The sequence below is a fragment of the Caloenas nicobarica genome, chromosome 5, assembly GCF_036013445.1.
Source record: "Caloenas nicobarica isolate bCalNic1 chromosome 5, bCalNic1.hap1, whole genome shotgun sequence".
NCBI classification, from domain to species: Eukaryota; Metazoa; Chordata; class Aves; order Columbiformes; family Columbidae; genus Caloenas; species Caloenas nicobarica.
The window spans coordinates 3,180,650-3,192,886 of NC_088249.1; the positions used below are offsets into that span (position 1 = coordinate 3,180,650).

The following is a 12,237-nucleotide window of genomic DNA, read 5'->3' on the forward strand; positions in this document are numbered from 1 at the left end:
AAGTAAAGCAGATTTTGAGCTGGGGATTGTTACTTTACTGTGCAAATACCCAGCAGAAGATCATAACCTGACAAATCCATCCCGCCAGCTCCAGAGCTCCTGCTCACCCCGCTGGGGTTCGTTTGCTACCAAAACCCCCTCCCCAAAGCCAGCTGAAGTTCGCCAACCTGAAAACTAAATTACCAAAGTAATCGCCAAGCCCTGATCTCTCGCCATTTAACATCTCTTCCTAATTCTCCACGAGCTTGCAGGAAACAGTTTCAAAAGGCTCCCTCAAGAAAATAAGTTTCAGGCCTTAAGTTTTTCCATTCTGAGCCATCCCTGCACTATTTCATAGTTCTGATAATTGTATCACTGACTAACCTCCAACTGGGAATAGCTGTTTTTATCATCACTATTAAAAACAGTCCCTCATGCTGTTAGGAATCTGGAAACTCATTGTAGCTGCATCCCACCCTTCGGCCTCTCAAAACACTACAGAGCGATGAAACTATGTGCTGAAACCAGAGGATCCCCGAGCTGAACAACTCCTGTAATTTCGGGGTAATTACAACCGCTTCCTAAGCAAAGGCAGCCACGGAGGTTTGGTTATTGATTTTAGGGGGGGGGCAAGCAACACGAGATTTTAGAAAGTCAAAGTGAACTTAAAGGTTTTCGACTCCAGACTGGGAAAGTTAAATTATTTTTAGAAGTGCAACAGCAATGTGCACGTTAAAAGCCTCACACATTCACCCAGTTTTGTAGTTTTTGCCTTTTTAAAAAAGATTCATCTGCAGTTTTCCTTTCCTAAAACCACGTTATCTTGGTTTTTACACTTTAGCCAGAAGACCGACTGACGGCTCACAGAGATGCAAAAAAATGACAGTTGAAAGAAGAGTGGATTTAAAAAACAACTTTTAATTATCTGAAGGTACAGTTGCCAACTAGAAAGCAGAGAGGCCGTGCAGCACTTACAGATGGGAAAATTCCCCCAGGTTTATTTCACAGTCAATTACAGTGGATTAACCTATTAGTAAGAGCATTATATATATATATATATTTTTTTTTTTTTTGGATGCAAGCTTCAACAACTTGAAAAATCATTGCCACTTGTACTTTGATACACAGGATCAGCAATCTGGTTTATCGCACTTCCAGTCATCACAGCCCATAAACACACCCTACAAGCAACCTCGCCCTCTCTTTTAATGCATCTTCTGTCATTATTTCCTTCTCAGGGAACGACATCCCTCTTGGCTTCCTGCTTTGCGTTATCACTTTATACATCCATCATGGTATTTTTTTTTTTATTGTTATTAAAGAGAAGCATCAAACAGCTCCAACCTCTTTTAGACGGACCCTTGCACAAACTCACAAGTGCTTATATTATTCACTTCTGTCCACATAAAATGTATCTGTCAACCAGAAAAGCATCGCGGCACCAGAGAGCAGCTCTCCAGGATCCCTGTGCTCAGGGCTGGGTGTGCCTACTTTTGTTTGGTATCAAGTTCCTTCTGCTGGCTCCGCTGCAAGAGCAAACTACATGGATAGTTAAGTTTTTCCCCACCTCCGAAAACATCTGTTCCTTTTCTAACTTCTCCAGACTTCCTTCCCTTTCGCCGTATCACAAAGCCTCTCTTTTTCAGCCGGGCTGCCTTCTTCAGAGTCCGTCCCCATTATCTTCTTGTTTGCTGCGGAGCAGTGTGAATCACTGAATTTTGCGGAGCTTCCAGCCCTTTCAGCTCAAGGCCAGGCAACAAATTCAAGCATCCTGATTTAGAGAGGGGAGTTGTTCAAACTCCTTCCCTGCCTCTTTTTTAACACTCTACAGCTTCCTGTCCTGGGAGGCAACCAAACTCCTGTAAGAAATGCCAATTTCTATTAAATATCCTCGATTCCTGCGACACCGAACATTTAGAACAATTACGTTACTTCCCAATGTCGCGTTTTTATTCCACGACGTGCAGAGATGAGCAAAAATTACTTCAGCACAAAGGAGTTAGTTTGGTTGGGTTTGGTGGTGTTTTTTTACTTCTTTTTTTTTTTTTTTCCCGAATCCCACTGCATTTCAAGTTAACATTCAGGCTTGGCAGGACCGACCACCCGCTCAAACACACAGCACAATGTCCCCCCTCAAAACCCCACTGTTCAACCTAAATGCACTTTTTTTCCTTTTAATTTTAAGGGTGCGTCAGCTGCTAACTGAAAGTGGGAATGCTTCATTTAGCACACACACTTGTTAAACTGCTCACAGCATGCAAATAAAATACCGCATTGTGCAAAAGTCATTCAGTCTCCCCATCCGTAGATATGAGCAATGGAACCGTGTCCAGGAAAGAGAAACTTGGAACAACATGCAAATATTTCAGTCCCTTATTCCCAGTATTCACATCCTACACTAAAGCCCACATCCCTGTCACGCCGAGGGGTGACTGTGTTGAGAATTTGGTGGACATAATGGGTGGGAAAACGACCATTATCTGTCTTGCCCCAGTACTGCACCCTTTTATTTGTAGTTATTACTGCAAACTGCTTTTTTTTCCAGACAATGGTTGTGTTATTATAGGTACCTTCATGCCGTGCCAAAGCACATACACACAGCAATTCAGAACAATCAGCCTTGTTTTCATGGGAGCAAAGGTTGCAGCCAAATGAAATGGGTGGAGATCACATTAAACAATCTTGGAATCTGCTAATAGGATATAGGAAAATGTGACCATAATGCAGATGCAGAGCTCCCCTTTCACCTTCCAATGTTATGGATAAAATAAAAGCTTTGGAAAACCAATTAAACTGTTTGAACAACATTAAGTAAGTTGAAGTGTTCTCAGCATGCTTGTAAGACCACCGAGAAGTTCTTTAAAATTAAAACAGAAAAGTGCCCTTCCAGAGCTCTGAAACCAGAGAGCAAGTGTCCCCACCCCAGAACACCACCTCTTTAAAAGATACAGGATACCTGCAACATTTCTGCTTATCCACAGTAAAGAGCAGCTCATCACGATGACTGTTCCTGTCCTAAAGACATGATCAACCTCTCTGAGAGGGGAATTTTCATACCGAAGCACCTTGCTTGGTCAGCTGTAATCCTGCATTCCCCTTGTTTGCTTTTGAGATGCGCATTAGTCAGCTTTCTCATTCACAAACCTGATCGTGCCTCTGCATGATCATACGCTGAAGTCATGTCCTTGAGCCTGTGACATCAGTCTGTTGCCGTGGTAACGTACACGGCAGTCCAAAATTCAGTATTATGGCATCACTGCGGGATCAGACAGCAGAACAAGCCAACGCCTGAGAGCTGGTTAATGCGGCACAAACAACTACGACATTTCGACCTAAACGCTAAAGTGCAACCGCACTTTATCATTATATTCTTCATAAATACAGCTAGAAGCCTCTCATCAAGAAAGACAGACAGGCAAGCCACCCTGCATCACTAAAAAGAAGGGCAATATGTTTCCAAGGATGGCCACCAAGTATGAAGAACGCTTAGCTCAGCTCCCTGAATAGAAACCACCATCTGTTCCTAAGGCAACATGCAAGAGATGATTCCCAGAGAAAGAGGGATGGCCCCTTGGCACCCCAGATCAAGTGCTGGGCTGCACATGTTTTTTTTGGAAATCAGAGCCCCAAATGTCACAGCGCTGTCACCCTTTTGGAAGGGACAGCATTACGTAAGAGACGGTTCTTCAAGCTTTGAAGCAAAGACCAGTGCATCATTAACCCAGCCTATAACGAAGCCATGTAGTTAAAAAAGGGTGGTACCTTCAGAGAGTTGTTACTCCATGTAGGGTTAGACATTACAGTTCTGCAGGTTTCTTGCACGCTCACGAGAATGGCATTTCTGAAGAGCAAAAGGGAAGGAAAAAGGAAATTAGTTACATGTTAACGGTGTTACAGCTCTTAAAACTAAAATGATCTGGTTTGCCCAGTGCAAAGGGCACGTGGAAATGACAGTCAATGCATTACTGACATGTGGAGCACCACCAGTTCGAGGAGGTCTTCAGTGCCCACTGACCAAGTACACCCCAAAAAGAGTCCAGCAAGTACAGTGGCAGAAGATGCTTTGGCATCACAGAAGCCCAGGCTGCAGAGACAGCAAAGAGCGGAGACCACAAGGCTCTCAGTAGCCATGCCAGACCCCTTCCTTCACCTGTTCCTCCATTCTCATCAAGCACACGTGTTTTTGGGGTCTTGGTGTGGACTTCCCAGTCGCTTCTCTAACACCCAGATTCCTCAAGACCCTTGAGTGCCGTTGCTTTTGCGTGTTCAGCCTCTGTGTAAACCAACCACTCCCCACACACTTGACCAGTTTCAATCCACCTCCTTCCGCTTTCTCTTATTAATCCCCACGTCTCCTATAACTCACTCAGCGCTTCCTTCTGCCAAGCTGACCTCCATCCTTCCTATAACCTCAGACGCACCCACCGTTTCTTAACAGGGCCATTAACAAGCTGCAGGCACAACAAGGAACATTTAATGTTCTCCACACGGTGTAGCCCTCACCCTCTCCTAACCCCTCCACCCAGGTCCCAGGCCACAATTACCCCGTGCCACATTATCCAACACCGAACACCAGCCTCGGGGCTGGGAACCAGTGTTTATTTGGCTCTGTGATGCCACACACCCCAGTGGTGTTGTATAAATAAATTCCACGACCTGTTTGAGCCTGAGCTTGATTCAGACCTGAATGAGACCAGTTTCTCGATGACTGGTGCAAACACCTTCCTGTGCTCCCTGTAGCAATAGTGGCTTTTGCAATCAGCCACCAAGGCAGCTCCAGTGCCAAATGTCACGACAGCCAACCGCTCCTCTGCACCACAACTGCAGAGAAATCGAAGCTTAAACCCCTCTATTTTTAAATATAAATTGCAAATGATAAAGGGAAGAAGAGACAGGCAAGAGAACGCTGCTCTCAGCAGGACACCTAAATGGCAAGTTCGACATACCAATGTCCCCTCTCAGCCACCAAAGCATCCAGGTTTTGCCCCAACCTCGGCCCTTTAACACCCAGCAGGTTAGACCCAGCTGCAAGTCTGAAGTACCACAAGGGCTGAGATCCTGGAGGTAACTCGAAGCCAAATGGATTCCAGAACAAAATGAAGCCAGCAGGCTTCATCTCCATGGAGCTCCTGCAACATAACATGGGCTGAACAAGTTCCTCTGGGCAGAGGTCCTTCTTTTTAACTACCTAGTAAATTCGGATTAAAGTCAGACAGCTTTTTCCCCTCCCTCGCATAAAGATCAGATGCTATCCAGCCCTGAGGAATCAATCCAGCTTCTGCAATAAGGAAAACTTGCTCACAGCTACATGACACCACACAAAATTGACAGGATTGCAGCCCTTCAGGTACTCATTAAACTCCTTCCCCAGAAAGTCTCCAGCACTGGATAATTTGCCTTCAATTCATTTTCTACAGTCAAGATGGACCGTAACTAAGTGCTGGATATTGAAGTACACGAGTAGCCCCAGTGCACCCATCCCAGCTCATGAACGCACCAAAGCAAAGACCTGAGGACGCTCTTCATCTGCCCTCCCAGTCGTGTGACGATTCAAGCAACTGTGTGTTGCTCCAGAGAGACAATGAAACCCTAAAATCAAACACAAGAAAGAGAGCAGTGCTAAGGCACGTTTTCAACCACTAAGAGGTAAATAAAGGTCAGAGAAGAGCCAAGGCTGGGTGGCTGCTGTGGAGGTTTGGTTAACAGACTTCAAGAGGAGAAGCACAGGAGGTTCCATCTGCATCTGAGGAGAAACTTGTTTGCTGGGAGGTGCCAGAGCCTGGCCCAGGCTGCCCAGAGCGGGTGTGGAGTCTCCTTCTCTGAGACATTCAAACCCGCCTGGACCGACCTGTGTGATCTGCTCTGGTGACCCTGCGTGAGCAGGGGGGCTGCACCGGGGGATCTCCAGAGGTCCCTTCAACCCCGACCACTCTGTGATTCTGTGGAACGTGGGCAAGGCAACTTCACCATCCCAAATGGCCACAAGAGCCTTGTCAACCTGCACAGACCCAACAGCAATTCCAAAATACCAAGTGCAGTGCTGGGAAGGCAAACAGACCATTTTGAGGTGTGGGATGAGCTTTCCTGCTGTAGAAAAGGAACACAACTGCACACAATGGTTCAACAACCAACAAAGGAGAATCCAGGACTGGGGGTTTGAGACGTGTGAGTGACACCAGTTTATCAGCCAGCAGCCCACCGCAGCACAGAAAGTCGCCAAGCTCTTGCTCCAAGCAATGGTGTTTACCCTCCCTACCCACACAGGTGGAGGAACTTCACCCACTTGTAGGAAGAACCTGTGGTTTGCAGACCCTTCCTCACCACCCAGCTCCATCTCCTGCCTTCCTCACGTCCAGCCTGAATCTCCCCTCTTTTAGTTTAAAACCATTACCCCTTGTCCTATCGCAACAGGCCCTGCTGAATAGTCTGCATGTTTCTGTCTTTCCCTCTGAAAGCCACCCTATAAATGCAAAACCCAACTAAGGGGCCTCATACTCTTAAATTCTTTGAAATCCACCATCACTTTACCTTAAGTTATTCCAAGGGCTTAATGCTGCAATTGGATCCACACTGAGCCGCTCTACATGATCAACCCTGTCGGCCCAGTTACAACCAACACAAGCAACCCCAAACTTGCAAAAACTTTCAACATTAAAACAGTATATTACATTTTCTTTCCCAATATGTTTTTACCTGTCAACAAATATCCGCCTTGGTGCGTTACCATCCTCCCATCGCTCTGATTTGAATTACCGGGCTTACAGCAAGAAGCGGCGAGAGCCAAGTGGACTCTGCCTGGAGTCCAAGCAGAGCCTGCAAGAGCAGATCCCCGCTGGGGCAGCGACACTTGGGTTCGATTTAATGCGAAAACAAACTGCTTTTCCATTCAAGTCAAAAGCAAAGAATTGTATGTGGCTCAGATTGCAGAGTCAGCTGTCTTTTTAGGAACAGATCAGATTTAACAGTTCTGTGGCAGGCCAGAAGAAGTTAGCCCGACATGAGTTTTTGTTTTGCCCAGTTTTATGCAATGCAAAACCCAGGCACTTCTCTGCGGTGCTCTCACAGCCTTAAGTCAGTACCTCAAAGTCATCATCACGATCAACATCAGTTCCAAGAAGGCATTTTATCAGCACCCAGCCTGATGCACGAATGCACTTTTACTCAGTTTCAAAGACAGACAAAAATCTTCTCCGAAGCTCTGCCCAGTAAATCTCTTTTGCACCACATGGGTTGCATATAATGCCATTTCTACCCTGGTGAACCGAAAATACGTAAGTCCACTACAGCCTCGTCAACACGACCACTCTGACCGCAGGTGCTCGTGTTCGCAGACTTGGTAGCAGCTCAGGCTGTTTGACTTGACTATTCAGGGAAACTAATTTACATGTATCTCTACAGAAAGGAAATATTATCTAAAGCTGCATTGGTTTATATCTAAACCCTCTGAGACATGTCACGTCAAAGTTAAACAGACCTTCACCCAGCAAACCACTTGGAGAGCCTTCAACTGAAGCTGCCAGGTACGGGAATGGGGTATTTTAGGATATTTTTGCTACCTATACTGGGGATGCACCTCTAACATGCACAAAGCCCAGAGAAGCATCATGACAGCTGCAGAAACAACTCTGTCCTGGCTAACACATAACGAAATTACAGTTTCACTCCAGGGAAGAAGGAAAAAAGCACTTAAGTTTTGTTTAGATTGAAGTGCTGCAAGCCACGCCACTTATCTGCTATCAGAGCAGATTGCAGGGCTGCTCCAATGATTGTTCAGTAACGAAGTAATGGAATTGGAAGGTACGCGATTAGTCCCATCTCCTCCCCTAAAAAGGAAAAAAAAAAAGAAACAGCACAGACATTATCACCTCTCCTTCTAGCTCTGCTACCCTCAACACTTAAAATACCTGCAAAGCAGAGCTGTCGCTTACCAGCTGCTAACAAGCCCCGCTTGACCTGGCTGGCAGCACAGGTGATATTCTCAGCATCTCCCCAGTGGAAAGTTACTGGTTTATCTAATGGGACATTTTCTCAAGTACCCACACACATGCATATATTAAGCTTAACACACCTGCATTTAGCTGTTCCAGCAAAAGCATGCCAGTTTTCAGAAAACAGAAAAAAAAAAAAAAATAAAAGCATTGCTGTTCCTACTAGCTTGAAGTTAAAGCATCTCTCGCTGATCCCCCTGGGCACGACCACTGTGAATATATTAAACTTAGGATACAGGTATCACTTGCTGGCACTCTGTCTAGCTTTACTGACTCCAGCCTGAAAATGCTGGCTCATTTTACCCGAGCAGTTTGCACCGTACCTGCCCTTAAAGAGCTGCACTGTATGTTTGTAAAGTGGTATATGCAGCTTCTTCCGTAACTGCCGCTAATATACAGAAGATGCAGAAAAGCCCCAGACACCCCAAAGCCAAATGGCAACTCACTGTAAATCCCCGCTTCCAAACTGCAATTCTGATAAAATATGTTGACATTTATTCATGCTCAAAAGCTCAACCACCCTCCCCAGCGATACCAGTTGGTCTAATTAAAGACTTTGCCGAACAGTCTTTGCCTCACGTATACCCCAGTAAAGTTTCTGTATCTGTGATCACCGACTTCTACATGTGCTTTATTTTTTTAATCTCCAGGCTTCTTCAGATAGAAAGCAGATTGACAGACTCCTCGGTCCTTAACTGTCTTTGTTCTGCCTGGACAGACACCTGATGAAAAATATTGCCTTGCTGCAGCACTGTGACCAAGCAACACAGGGAGGGTTAAACAGCCCTAAACAAAGAATTAAAAACAAACAAAAAACACAACAAAAACCAAAATCAACCAAACAAACCAAAAACCCCAATCCTTACAACGAATATTAACGCAGCTAGCGACATTGGTGAACTTGCTCTCTATGGCTCCACTAGGATGCAACAATTTTACACTAAGTTCCTCCACTTTTTTTTTTTTCCAAGCTAAGTTCTTCCCAACATCTTAAAAATGTTTTCCCAAAGACGAATGGCCCATCCCTGCAGGACTCTCTGGTGCCTTCACTTGCTTGGATTCAGTCAGGCCAGTGATGGAGTTGTGTTATTTCACCAAATCCATCCACAACCCTTTCCATGCTGGCTACACCTGTTGATCCAAAAGAGGAAAAAGAGAAAAAACAAAACAACCAAACAACCAAAAACCAAACACCGCCACCTTTTAAGGCAATAACAAGACACAGAATGCTGCAGAGATTTGCCATACAGGTATGTAAACTACTCCTATTTATCCTGCAATTTACCCCAAAGCCCACAGCTGACATATCAGCGAACACCATTTTAACAAGCCCATGACCTGTTAAAGCCCAACAAAGCAATAATTAGGAAAACTGGTTTAGTCCACTGCTGGCGGCACCCAGGGAACCATCCGTGGACTCAAACAGCTCTGAGCTCCCGCTCGCAGCGCAGCCTGTAAAACGGATTAAAAGAGAATTAATTCCCAGTAACTTGTACCCAAGCCACATCTCCAACTGCTTCTGTCGCGAGACCAATTCAAAGCAAGTTATTATACATTTTAATATGACTGCATCTGCAGTCCTACTGCATCTAAAAAAAAAAAATCCACAAGCATTTTAAGAGAAACACGGGGACTTTTTTCTTAACGCCATGGGAGATGGATTCATTGCTATCGGTTATCCTCCCACAGCTCGAATTTCAGAAGTGATAACAGATTTACTTAGATTTCAGACGCATAAACAAGCACTGTTTGCATCGCTTCACTCATGTGCTTATTAAGATAAAGTTACCTCATTTAAAAAAATGAAGGCAGAGTGCCATCCTTGTTTAGGAAGGAAATTAAATGAAAAACAAAATGCGAGAAACCAAAAGGCTGTCCCATGCTCCATGGAAAGCTCCAGTGACCTGATGGTTAAACCAAGGTCTAGAAACCCATTTCTGGAGCATTTTTCCATTTCTAGAGCATCTTTCTGATGAGGAGACAGAGAGAGCTGGGGCTGTTCAGCTGGAGAAGAGAAGCTGAGAGGGATCTGATCAATGGGATCAATATCTCAGGGTGGGTGTCAGAGGATGGACCAGACTCTGTTCAGTGGTGCCCAGCACCAGGGTGAGGGGCAACAGGCACAGACTGAAGCACAGGAGGGTCCATGTGAACATGAGGAGAAACTTCTTTGCTGGGAGGTGCCAGAGCCTGGCCCAGGCTGCCCAGAGCGGATGTGGAGTCTCCTGCTCTGAGACATTCAAACCCGCCTGGACCGACCTGTGTGATCTGCTCTGGTGACCCTGCGTGAGCAGGGGGGTTGCACTGGGGGATCTCCAGAGGTCCCCTCAACCCCAACCACTCCATGATTCTGTGAGGACAGGCTCTCCCTAAAGGTGTTTCTCTCCCAGGATGGGGACACATGCGGGTAGGTCAGAAAGGCAAACGAAGGAGAAAAATCACGGTAAGCGTGCAAGGCAGCACAATACCAAAGCAAGAGCAGCCAAACAGCAGGAGAACAAGGGGCAGCTTGGCACAGATGTTCATAGAGCTGCTCTCGACCTCAGCAGCCAGGACAGGAGGAAACACAAAAGGTTTGAAGACGTAAAATACACGAAGACCTCAGTCCCAACACCAGATTGGAGGATTCATGATGGAAAGCATTTCTATGCTTTGCAATAAAAGACTAAGGTGAGGCAAAGTTCAAAACAAAGACCTCGATTAAGAGCTTTATAAATCAAAAGGGAACCGAGTTGCCTCTGGGAGCACGTAAGTTGGGGAACACGATCCCCAATTCCACACTAGCTACTGTCGCTCGATACACAGCAAGTCCTGCTTGAACCCGGTGTCCAAACTCTTTTTTTAAAATATAGCCTCCAGTAGGACACATTGCAGAAAACACCAAACCACAGGCACAAGCCGTGAGTTGGTCTTTGAAGTTTAGATACAGCAGAAAATTATTTCACCCACCCAGATGCAGAGGGATAGCTGCTGCCTTTGATGCTACAAGGAATTTTGGTTTTAAACTGCCCAAGGACTCCAAATTGCTCGCTGGGCTGCAGAGTAGCAACACCCAAGCCTATACATACACATAAATATAATTATGCCTGGTCTAGACTTGAGGAAAAAAAAATAAAATAAAATAAACCCCACCTTCTCAGTGATGCTAGTATATAAAAAAAAAAAACCCAACATGTACAAAGAAATCTCTAGAGTGACTTACGAACAAGATTTTATGCTTGGCTTTCTGCCAATTAGAGAGGAATTAATGAGCCCAGCCATAAAACCCTGTTCATCCCAAGGAAGAAACTGCATTCTTAGGTGATCAACAGAATCAGAGGGAGGAAGAAAAACGGACAAAGACAAGGGACTGCGATTGCACGTAGCAAAATGAGAAGTTTCTGATGGTACCGAGACAGAAAGCGGGCTAAGACCGCAACACAGAGAGAATAGTTCAAACTTTAAAATGAATCCAGCCTATTGCATCCGAAAGAAAATTAGCCAGTAAATAACGGCATTCCAAAAAAGCCGAGTGTATTACTATAAAACTCCAACTGTTTTAATATTTTACAGATTATGACTCCCCTGACTGCCAACCAGCAAAACCAGTGAAAGGAGAAGGTCACAAGAACAAAAGCAAACCAAGTGGAAAAGACATGGCGAGGCACCTCGAGAAGCTGAAAATGTGTCAAAACCCACTCTTTTAGTAAGAGAGAACATGTAGTAGCGATCTGCAATTGTGATTTTAAGCTCCAAAGAGTCTGGATACAAGAATTCACATCACGAGACCAGTTTTTAGCAGAAGTAGGACCAGACTTGACATGCCCCAGTTTCCCCAAGGTTACTTTTTGGAAACCATCTACACCTGAAGTATTTCAAGTGCTCTTCTCACACTGCAGAAGAGCAACCAAAACCTACCTTCTCATTTTACTGTTTCAGCATTCGCTCTGTGAGAATTTAATTTCAACGCTTTTTTTTTTTTAATTTGAACGGCAGAAGGAATTTTGCATTAGATTGCAGGTTGAAAGTTAATGGAAATGGCAGCAAGCTGCTGTTATATATACATAAGTCATTGCAAGGAGAAAAAAAAAAAAAGTTACTGAAGCTTATAAAATCAAAGCTTGTAAAACACCAAAAATACAAAATTAGGTAGAAGTGGCTTAGGAGTTGCTAGGGATGTTTAAAGTTAATAAAATTCTACATTAAATGGCTGCTGCTTAGGTTTGCCAAAAAATTATGCAAATTTCCAAAGTTCATACATAGTAATGAGCCCAGCAAAAAGCGGGTCCCA

The 12,237-nt window shown here is 44.8% G+C and overlaps 1 protein-coding gene across 3 annotated transcripts in view; it reads right to left on the reverse strand.

Annotated features, from left to right (window-relative positions):
- The window catches only part of FBXO34 (F-box protein 34), a 41,088-nt gene that overhangs the window by 23,101 nt on the left and 5,750 nt on the right, over positions 1 to 12,237 (reverse strand). Inside the window, exons 2-3 of one of the 3 annotated variants that reach the window (XM_065636999.1) lie at positions 5,477 to 5,568; positions 3,742 to 3,820 (exon numbers count right to left, since the gene is read on the reverse strand). The exons of 1 other annotated variant lie outside the window; for it this stretch is intronic. The gene's annotated coding sequence lies outside the window, so the exon portion shown is untranslated. The remainder of the gene's footprint in view (positions 1 to 3,741; positions 3,821 to 5,476; positions 5,569 to 12,237) is intronic. One more of the 3 variants, XM_065636998.1, reaches the window with a different exon arrangement.